Source organism: Gossypium arboreum, chromosome 5 (assembly GCF_025698485.1).
Source record: "Gossypium arboreum isolate Shixiya-1 chromosome 5, ASM2569848v2, whole genome shotgun sequence".
Classification (NCBI taxonomy): Eukaryota; Viridiplantae; Streptophyta; class Magnoliopsida; order Malvales; family Malvaceae; genus Gossypium; species Gossypium arboreum.
Genome location: NC_069074.1, coordinates 74,272,551 through 74,282,985, shown reverse-complemented (window position 1 = coordinate 74,282,985; position 10,435 = coordinate 74,272,551).

Here is a 10,435-nt window from a genome sequence, read left to right as displayed (position 1 = left end):
AAGTGCAAAATTGACCTCAACATGTACATGAATATTCGGCCTTGGATAGCCTATTGAAGGCCTTAGCATTTCCTTGATGCTCAAATAAATTGTATTGAATTGCTTGATGTAGTATAAAATGTGCATGACCATTGTGTATTCAAGCTAAAGAGTGGCCATATGACCATTTAAAATCCTTGTCATATTCGCCATAAGCAAGCACAATGAGGTTTTAATAAATTGAATTTGTTTGAATTAGCTCAAGAGCTAAGAGGGCCACAATTGGACAAGGGAAGGAAAAGGTGATCGGATAGCCGAAAAAGCCGTTCGACAACATCCGAGGTAAGTCCTCAAGAAGTGACCTTACTTGAATTATGTGAGATGAAATATGGTTGTGTATGATTATTGATTATGTGTGTATGAGTATTTGAATTCCACCCGGGCTAAGTCCCGAAGGCGAATATGCTAATGATTATAATTGTGTTTGAGCCTTAGTAACGAAAATGAAATATGTATGTCCAATGATTATTGATGTATGTGTGCATGAGAAATTGAATGATATCCGGGCTAAGCCCGAAGACAATTATGCTGGAAATTATATCCGGGTTAAGACCCGAAGGCAATTGTGCTAGTAGCTATATCCGGGCTAAGACCCGAAGGCATTAGTGCGAGTTATTCGATCCGGGCTAAGACCCGAAGGCATTTGTGCACGTGATTATATCCGGTTATATTCCGAAGAATCTTGGGCTGGAGGTGAGTGTTGGTTGCTGTAATGAATTCAATTAGTACACTCGAAAAGCCCAAAGGATAAGGTACGTTATATATGCATTGGAAAGTCGACATGTTTGAGCAACATTCGCTCAATCGACTAATAAATTTCAGTTATTGAATTGATTGATATTTTGTGAAATCATATAATGATGAAGTGTGAAGTAAGAATGTGTATTAATGAAATGATGCATTTGGCTATGTGAATGTATTGCTGTAATTAGAGTTGATCATATTCCTTGAGACTTACTAAGCATAAGTATGCTTACCCCGTTGCTTTGGCTCTCAGTTTTTTTTTAGATTTCGCTCGAAGCAATTGGATTTGGGATCGTTGAAGTCGAAGTCATCCACACTATCAAGCCTCCATTTTGGTATAAATTTTTGGTTGAACTTGAGATGGCATGTATAGGACTACCTCTTGTTTGTTAAATATGTTGTAATGTAAGTATGTACGGCCATGCGAAAATGGCTCGAAAAGGGAAGCATGAACTTAGACTAATTGTGGGTTGTATGTATATATTTGGTGTCATGATGTGGCTATGGCTTGGAAATGGGAATGTTGGTCATATGATCAGCCATTGGCATGGTTAAAATGATCATATATGAACCTATGTATGGCAAGACTAGATGAATCATGGAGACTACCAAATAGGTAAGTCCTACCTTAAAAACAGATGCTGCCAGCTGCAGTGGCGTGAATGTGAAAAATCACCAAAATTCATAGGAATGGAATTAAATAGTGAATAAGCTATGTAAATGAACCTTGATGAGTCTATTTTCATATGGAAGAAACGAAATGGTCATAGGAGTTACAGGTTAAGAGATATTAAAGCTATTGTGAGACAGGGCCAGAATGGTTTCTGGGTTCCCTGTCGAAACTTTAAAAATTCACTATAAATTATCCAAAAATAATTAGGAGACATACCTTATATGTACAGATTCCATTTTGAGTCTAGTTTCATTAGAAACAAACGACACCAGCATTAAATCCCTGTACAGAGAGATATTCAAGTTATACTGCGCGAAGGTCAGAGCAGTCGATCCCTGTAACATGGGTAACTTTAACTAATAAACTGTACCAATTGGCCTGACCAAAAATCCTAGAAATAAATCCATGGATGGATATATGAGTCTAAATTCAGGGAAAATTTACGAAACCAGTTTCCGAGTTTTGAAACTCGAGATATGATTTTTAAGGCGACAGTGACGCAGTTTTCCAGCCTGACTGGAAATGTCAAATTGGTGGGCAATAACATGTGAACTTGGCTTGTTAACCCCTCGGGTCCGACACCGGCAATGGTCTCGGGTTTGGGGTGTTACAATTTTATTGGTATCAGAGCCACGGTTTAGTCGATTCTAGGACTACCGTGATGTGTTTGGGGTCTAGCTATACATGCCATTAAATGATGAATCGATAGTGTGGTGATTTCTGACAATTTGACTTTGTGTTTGTTTATAGCAATGGATCCCGATCCCAACCGAGCGATAGCTGATGATGTGGAGAGTGTGGCGCCTGCTCCCGCGCAAGGGACAGCGCCGGCGGACTCTCAACCTATGGCCAGCAATCCTAATGACGAGGCTAAGCAAGCCTTTTATAGTGTGATGAACGAATGGTTTAATCAATACATTCGAACCAACACGGCTGTTCCACAACCTCCATTCCCGAAAAATGCAACCCCCGCACCTACAATACCTCCGGTGACTGACCAAATAAGGTCAAGTAAGCCCCCAGTCGATAGGATTCGAAAACATGGGGCCACTGAATTTAAGGCTACGGATGATGATGATGCCGAGCGCGCTGAATTTTGGTTAGATAACACTATCCGGGTGCTTGATGAGCTATCCTGTACACCCGATGAGTGCTTAAAGTGTACCATCTCCTTGCTACTGAGTCCGCCTACTATTGGTGGAGTACTCGACTTCTGTGGTGCCTAGAGAGCAAGTGACTTGGGAATTCTTTCAAACCGAGTTAGAAAAAAGTATATCGATCGAGATTCATCGACCAAAAGCGGAGGAATTTCTTGATCTTAAGCAAGGTTCTATGTCCGTTACCGACTACGAACGAAAGTTTGTGAGGCTTAGCCGACGCTGTGAGAATGCATTTCGTCCGAAGCTATTATGTGTAAACGCCGAGGATGGGCTGAATGATGATATAAGGATGTTTGTTGGCATTCTCGAGATCGAGAGTTCGTAGTACTTGTTGAGCGAGCTTGTAAAGTCGAAGAGCTTAGAAAGGAGAAACAAAAAGCTGATGTGGGGATTGGAGAATTCCGAAAGAGGTCCTCGGGAAAGTCTTTTCAACAAGCATCGAAGAGATTTCGAGATGATGCGAGCCGGTCTAGAGCGTTTGGGCTTTTCTAGACGAGGACGCGATCGACCCCTGTGACCACACGAGTCACTTGATCGCTGATGGAGGAAATGATCGCCGAGAAAGGCGAGTGTCCACATTGTGGCAAATGGCATTCGGGAGCTGTTGGTTTCGTGATCGCTCTGCTATAAGTGTGGATCGGCCGACCACTTTATGAAGGATTGCCCGAGGATGCATGAGCAGAATGTAAGTCGAGTGCAAACCCGGGTGCTACCCATTGCTCGAGGTAGGCCACCAAGAAATATGGGCAATGTCGATGGCGGTCGAGAGGATCTAGAGATGCTACCATCGGATCTGAGGCTCGTGCTCTGCTAGGACTTATGCCATACGCGCACGCGAGGATCTTGCCTCTCCGGATGTTATTACCGGTACTTTCACTCTTTTCAATACAAATGTAATTGCTTTGATTGACCTGGTTCTACTCATTCATATATATGTGAAACCTTAGCATCCGAAGAAGACTTTGCCCATTGAGTCTCTGAGTTTGTAATTCGGTGTCAAACCCTTGGGTCATTACGTGCTTGTTAACAAAGTGTGCAAGAAAAGTCCCTAGTGTTCGAGGTTCTTGTTTTCCGGCGGACTTAATGCTTTTGCCGTTCGATGAGTTCGATGTTATTCTTGGTTTGGATTGGTTGACCATGCGATGCGGTTGTAAATTGCAAGAGCAAGACTATCGATTTGAGGTGCGCGAATAATGAAATAATTCGGGTTGAGTCCACGGACTTAAAGGGTTGCCACCGTAATATCGCGATGTTGGCCCGAAATATGTAAGAAAAGGGTGCGAAGCGTACCTTGCGTCACGTACTCGATGACAAGGAATCGAGAAGAAACCCGAATCTGTGCTGCGTGGTTTATGAATACCGGATGTTTTCCCGAGGAATTGCCGGGTTTACCACTGTTCGGAAATAGAATTTGGCATCGAATTGGTACCGGTACCACTCCAATTTCGATAGCTCCGTATCGTATGGCACCAACGGAATTAAAGGAGTTGAAAGCTCGGTTGCAAGAATTGGTGGATAGAGGCTTTGCTCGCTTGAGTTTTTCGCCTTGGGTGCGCGGTGTTGTTCGTGAAGAAGAAGGATGGAACCATGCGATTGTGCATCGACTATCGTCGACTTAACAAAGCGACGATAAAGAACAAATATCCGTTGCCACGTATTGATGACTTGTTCGATCAAGCTGAAGGAGCCTCGGTGTTCTCGAAAATAGATTTGAGATCGGGCTACTATCAATTACGAATCCGAGATTGAGACGTGCCCAAGACCGCCTTGAGCGAGATATGGTCACTATGAGTTCCTAGTGATGCCGTTTGGGCTCACTAATGCCCTGCGGTATTTATGGATTTAATGAATCGGATCTTTAGACCATATTTGGATCGATTAGTAGTCGTGTTCATTGATGACATCTTGGTCTATTCAAGAAATGAGACCGAACATCTTTGAACACCGCGGTTAGTGCTGCAAATTTTACGGGACAAGCAATTATATGCTAAGTTCAACAAGTGTGAGTTCGGTTAAGAGAGGTTAGCTTCTTGGGTCATGTGGTATCTGCATCGGGTATTCGAGTCGACCCGAATAAAATTTCAGCCATACTAAATTGGAAGCCTCAGAAATATTCTTGAGGTTGAAGCTTTTTGGGGCTTGCTTGCTATTACCGACGATTTGTAAAAGGCTTCTCAACGATAGCCATGCCGATGATGGCTTACTCCAAAAGGATGTTAAGTTCGAATGGACGGAGAAATGCCAAAAAGTTTCGATCAATGAAAACTTATTTGATGAAGCCCCAATTCTAGTGCAACCCGAGTCCAAGCAAGGAGTTTGTTATCTATAGTGACGCCTCTCTACTTGGGTTAGGTTGCGTATTAATGCAAGAAGGTCGAGTTGTGGCCTATCGTCGAGGCAATTAAAGCCACATGAGAAAAATTATCCGACTCATGATCTCGAATTGGCCGCCATCGTATTCGCCTTAAAGATTTGGCGACATTACTTATTTGGTGAAAGGTGCCATGTATACTCGGATCACAAAAGTCTCAAGTATTTGATGACCCAAAGAGACTTAAATCTGCGACAAAGACGTTGGCTCGAGTGTTAAAGGATTATGAGTGATCATTGACTATCACCGGGAAAGGCGAATGTGGTTGCGGATGCCTTGAGTCGTAAATCGTTATTCACTTCTGAGCGATGAATGTGCACTTGTCTATCCGATCCGACGGTGTGTTAGTGGCTGAATTGAAAGCCAAACCATTATTGACACACCAAATTCGAGAAGCTCGAGAAAGTCGATGATGAGTTGGTTGCAAAAGCGGCTGCGTGTGTTCGAACAAGGACTCGGAGTTTCAAATCGACGATGACGATTGTTTGAGGTTCAAAAGTCGTCTGTGTGTCCCAAAGAATTGAACTCATTTTGATAATTCTGAATGAAGCCCATTGTAGCCGAATGGCAATCCACCCGGGAGTCTGAAGATGTACAATGATTTGAAACGTCGATTTTGGTGGCATGGTATGAAGCGAGACATCTCCGACTTTGTTTGAGATGTTTAATATGTCAACAAGTGAAAGCGGAACATCGGTGCCTTGAGATTACTTGACCAATCACGATACCCGAGTGGAAATGGGATCGAGTCACAATGGACTTTGTATCCGGACCGCCATTGTCGCAAGTAAGAAGGATGCGATTTGGGTCGTGGTAGATCGATTGACTAAGTCGGCCCACTTTGTCCCCGCACGCACGGATTTTCAATGGACAAATTAGCGGAATTATACGTTTCTCAGTTGTGAGATTACACGGGTGCCTATTTCCATCGTGTCGGATAGAGATCCGAGATTTACCTCGCGATTTTGGAAAAAGTTGCAAGAAGCTTTGGGTACCAAGTTGCATTTCAAAGACCGCCTTTCACCCCCAAACCGATGGTCAATCCGAGCGGATAATTCAGATACTTGAGGATATGTTAAGATGTTGCGTCCTCGAGTTTAGTGGTTCATGGGAGCGGTATTTGCCGTTGATTGAATTAAACACAACAACGACTTTCAATCAAGTATTAAGATGGCACCCTACGAGGCTTTGTACGGCGTAAATGCCGTACACCATTGTTTTGGTGAGCTTGGTGAAAGCAAGATTTTCGGTGGATTTGATTAGGGATCTTTGAGCAATGAAAGTGAAAGTAATCCGTGAAAGTCGAAGATAGCCTCGATCGAAGTAAGTGCGCGGATATGAAGCGTAAGGATATCGAATATCGGTGGGTGATAAAGTGTTTCTCAAGGTATCGCCTTGGAAAAAGATACTCGAGTTCTACCGTAAGGGCAAGTTGAGCCCGAGGTTCATTGGGCCATATGAGATATCGAGCGAGTCGGTCGATGGCATATCGTTTGATTTTGCCCCGAACTCAAAAGGTTCACGATGTCTTCCACGTTTCGATGCTTGACGTTATAGATCCGATCCATCGCACGTGATTAGTCCATCGAAATTGAAATTCAAGCTAATATGAGTTATGAGGAAGAACCGATTCGTATCCTATCACGAGAAGTGAAAGAGTTGCGAAACAAGCGGGTTCCGCTAGTGAAAGTGTTATGGCTCAAGCACGGGATAGAAGAAGCTACTTGGGAGACCGAGAACTCTATGAGAGAGCGATATCCGAACCTATTTACGGTAAGCTTTTCTGGGACGAAAATCTCTTGAGTGGGGAGAGTTGTGACACCCTAATGTGACCCTAGTCGGAGAGTGGTTTCGGGACCACGAAACCGAGTCACAAGAATAATTAAGTGTTATATTCCGTGCTTATTGTATGTGGAATTGGTATGCGTAAATATTTCGTGTCTCGATTTTTATTAATTAGGTGCTAATTTATAAGAAAGGACTCATGTGCTAGGACTTGAAAATGTGATAGGTGTATTTTTAAGTGGCCTAATAATGCATAAAGTGAAATAAATGGAGTTGCATGTCAATTATCCCATTCCCTAAGGTGGATGGCCGGCCATGACAAATTATGGGCAAGGAAAACATGTTCCCAACATGTTTTACTAATGGATGATGTTAGAAATGATAAAATAAGAGTATGAAAAAAAAAAGAAAAAAAATGTTCATTCTTCTCCATAGGCTTGGCGAATGTACTAAGGAAAGAAAAGAAAATTTTGTTCATCCTTTCTCATCTTCTTGGCGAAATTACTAAGGGAAAAGGGGGAGGATTTTTGCTTCATGCTTGGGTTGGAAGAGACCTAGAAGGAGATTTGGCTAAGTTTACATCAAGATTAAGGTATGTATGAGGTTGTGTTGGGAGTTTCATGCATGGTTTGGTTGCTAATTTGATGTGCATGTTAGCCATGGCTCAAATCTTTGTTATGCCATGGAAATGGCATTTGGCCAAAGTTGTTATGGTGATAAAGCCATTGCATGCTAAGTGTGAAACTTGATGATGATGCATGCAATGATGGATTGTCTACTCATGAGTAAGATTTTGAGCTTTCTTTTTGTTTTATCATGATTGAAGTTGAAAAGAAGCATGATTGTCATATTCGCCATGATGCATTCTTGAGCATGATTCATGCTTCTTGCATGTTAGTTAAAATTTGTGTTTTGGATGGCTATGGACACCTTGAAATTGGCCATGCTCATATATGCATATATATGATTGCACATTATGTTTTGGTTATGAACTAAGTGATGAATATATTGGTTTAAAGAAGAAGATGTGGAAGAATGCTTGTGAAATTGCAAGCACAATTCGCCTAGCACACATGTAGGTGCTTGATGCTATATTATAAGTTTTGGGCCACAATGTGCAAAGCATTAATTAGTAAATTGCATGCTGTTTTGTGAGGTATTAAGTGCAAAATTGACCTCAACATGTACATGAATATTCGCCTTGGATAGCCTATTGAAGGCCTTAGCATTTCCTTGATGCTCAAATAAATTGTATTGAATTGCTTGATGTAGTATAAAATGTGCATGACCATTGTGTATTCAAGCTAAAGAGTGGCCATATGACCATTTAAAATCCTTGTCATATTCGCCATAAGCAAGCACAATGAGGTTTTAATAAATTGAATTTGTTTGAATTAGCTCAAGAGCTAAGAGGGCCACAATTGGACAAGGGAAGGAAAAGGTGATCGAATAGCCGAAAAAGCCGTTCGACAACATCCGAGGTAAGTCCTCAAGAAGTGACCTTACTTGAATTATGTGAGATGAAATATGGTTGTGTATGATTATTGATTATGTGTGTATGAGTATTTGAATTCCACCGGGCTAAGTCCAGAAGGCGAATATGCTAATGATTATAATTGTGTTTGAGCCTTAGTGTGAAAATGAAATATGTATGTCCAATGATTATTGATGTATGTGTGCATGAGAAATTGAATGATATCCGGGCTAAGCCGAAGACAATTATGCTGGAAATTATATCCGGTTAAGACCAAGGCAATTGTGCTAGTGGCTATATCTGGGCTAAGACCGAAGGCATTAGTGCGAGTTATTCGATCCGGCTAAGACCGAAGGCATTTGTGCACGTGATTATATCCGGTTATATTCGAAGAATCTTGGGCTGGAGGTGAGTGTTGGTTGCTGTAATGAATTCAATTAGTACACTCGAAAAGCCCAAAGGATAAGGTACGTTATATGTGCATTGGAAAGTCGACATGTTTGAGCAACATTCGCTCAATCGACTAATAAATTTCAGTTATTGAATTGATTGATATTTTGTGAAATCATATAATGATGAAGTGTGAAGTAAGAATGTGTATTAATGAAATGATGCATTTGGCTATGTGAATGTATTGCTGTAATTAGAGTTGATCATATTCCTTGAGACTTACTAAGCATAAGTATGCTTACCCGTTGCTTTGGCTCTCGGTTTTTTTAGATTTCGTCAAGCAATTGGATTTGGGATCGTTGAAGTCGAAGTCATCCACACTATCAAGCCTCCATTTTGGTATAAATTTTGGTTGAACTTGAGATGGCATGTATAGGACTACCTCTTGTTTGTTAAATATGTTGTAATGTAAGTATGTACGGCCATGCGAAAATGGCTCGAAAAGGAAGCATGAACTTAGACTAATTGTGGGTTGTATGTATATATTTGGTGTCATGATGTGGCTATGGCTTGGAAATGGGAATGTTGGTCATATGATCAGCCATTGGCATGGTTAAAATGATCATATATGAACCTATGTATGGCAAGACTAGATGAATCATGGAGACTACCAAATAGGTAAGTCCTACCTTAAAACAGATGCTGCCAGCTGCAGTGGCGTGAATGTGAAAAATCACCAAAATTCATAGGAATGGAATTAAATAGTGAATAAGCTATGTAAATGAACCTTGATGAGTCTATTTTCATATGGAAGAAACGAAATGGTCATAGGAGTTACAGGTTAAGAGATATTAAAGCTATTGTGAGACAGGGCCAGAATGGTTTCTGGGTTCCCTGTCGCAACTTTAAAAATTCACTATAAATTATCCAAAAATAATTAGGAGACATACCTTATATTTACAGATTCCATTTTGAGTCTAGTTTCATTAGAAACAAACTACACTAGCATTAAATCCCTGTACAGAGGGATATTCAAGTTATACTGCGCGAAGGTCAGAGCAGTCGATCCCTGTAACATGGGTAACTTTAACTAATAAACTGTACCAATTGGCCCGACCAAAAATCCTAGAAATAAATCCATGGATGGATATATGAGTCTAAATTCAGGGAAAATTTACGAAACCAGTTTCCGAGTTTTGAAACTCGAGATATGATTTTTAAGGCGACAGTGACGCAGTTTTCCAGCCTGACTGGAAATGTCAAATTGGTGGGCAATAACATGTGAACTTGGCTTGTTAACCCCTCGGGTCCGACACCGGCAATGGTCTCGGGTTTGGGGTGTTACACGGGCATGTGACCAGACCGTATGAGACACAGAACTTGCACACGAGTATGTTGTTAGGCCATGTGTCCTCTGCACCTAAAATGCTACAAGCAAGTTGCCATACGGGCTGAGGACACGGGTGTGTGCCTTGGCCGTGTGAAACTAGTTGATTTATAAGCTACAAGTCAGAGGGCTCCACGGGTAAAGGACACAGGCGTGTCCAGGCCGTGTGAACCATACGGTTAGTGCTCCACAGGTGAGTCACATCAGCCACACGGGCGTTTAATACAAGTCACACGGGCGTGTGACACAAGCCACACGGGCGTGTGGTACTATTCAAGATAGGAAACTTTAAACTTTCGCGAAAAATTTTCTAAGCTTCCGATCGAGCTCCGGTGTAACGTTCCCTTACCTGAGACCGTCACCGGAGTCGAGCACGAGGCATTACTAAACTTATTTGAGCACTTAAACAAAT